Source organism: Suricata suricatta, chromosome 1 (genome assembly GCF_006229205.1).
Source record: "Suricata suricatta isolate VVHF042 chromosome 1, meerkat_22Aug2017_6uvM2_HiC, whole genome shotgun sequence".
Lineage (NCBI taxonomy): Eukaryota > Metazoa > Chordata > Mammalia > Carnivora > Herpestidae > Suricata > Suricata suricatta.
Genome location: NC_043700.1, coordinates 14,571,869 through 14,573,042, shown reverse-complemented (window position 1 = coordinate 14,573,042; position 1,174 = coordinate 14,571,869).

Here is a 1,174-nt window from a genome sequence, read left to right as displayed (position 1 = left end):
TCTTTTTTCTCTTGCTTCTCTAACCGGTCCTTCAGCCTCTCCGTTGGCACAAATTCTGTGCTGTATTGGTTTGTAACCTGCCATTACACGGTATCACAAACCAAGTGCTTAGACAACAGCAACGTATTGTCTCACAGTAGAGCTGAGAGCTTCAAAATCAAGATGTGGGCACGGTCGGTTCTTTCTGAGGGAGAAGGGAACACAATTCAACCCACAACATGTGACAGCTGTCACTGATTATCTCCTCTGTCCCTTCCCCCTCCAAGACACATTTCTCCTAACTGTCATGCCCTTCCCTGATTTCTAGCCCTAGTGCAGATAACTTATGGTGCTAGCGTAGGAAAGACGCACAACCAGGGATTAGATCTCTGGTAAAGCTGCCACGTGACATAGGGAGGCAAATTCAGGTTCCTGGACTAAACTAAATAACTTCTTGGGTCCCTTTCAGTGCTAACACTTTTTTTTTTAAACGTATCTCCTGTCATTTCAAAAAGTTTCATTTTATGGGGTTGTCCTGTGACCACCAGATAAAGACTCTGAAGGTTAGCGTATTGCAGGTGATTAAGAACATTAGCTTCGGAGTTGGGCAGTAAGCCCCATCTCACCCTCTGTAAGACAGGAAGAATGGTACCTCCCTCAGAAGGGTGACACAGGGACTGACATCCCATGGTCTCAGCTTTGTCATTGAATGAAGGTTTGGGACACCATGGTTGGGAGTTCCATTTTGTGACTCACAGAGAAGCAGGAACCCAGTCTTAAGCCTCTTTTCCACCTTCTTGTTTTTTTTTTCCAAACGTTTCTGTAGCCAACCAAACAATAGCCAATTGGATGTTGCAGTGGATGAAAATTCCTAGTGGAAGTTTGAATCTCTCTTCTCAGTTGTTCTTGGCCCCGTTTTGGTTTGATTAAAATTTCGTGGCTAATTCTGGCTAGATCCAAATCTATAGCTGTCTAAAACCGATGGATCATCCTTCCAGAAAAGCTAAAGAGAGTCCAAGTCCTTTTTGGGACAAGCTGAGGGACAGGTTGATAATGACCTTGTCTCAAAAGCTCCCACTTGTGATTGCCAACAGCAGAGCTGTGACAATGATGGATCTATATCTACTGCTTTTGAGCATGGCCATCTGAAGGGTAGCCACATCAATTAATAGTGGCCAATGTGTTTTTAATTCCA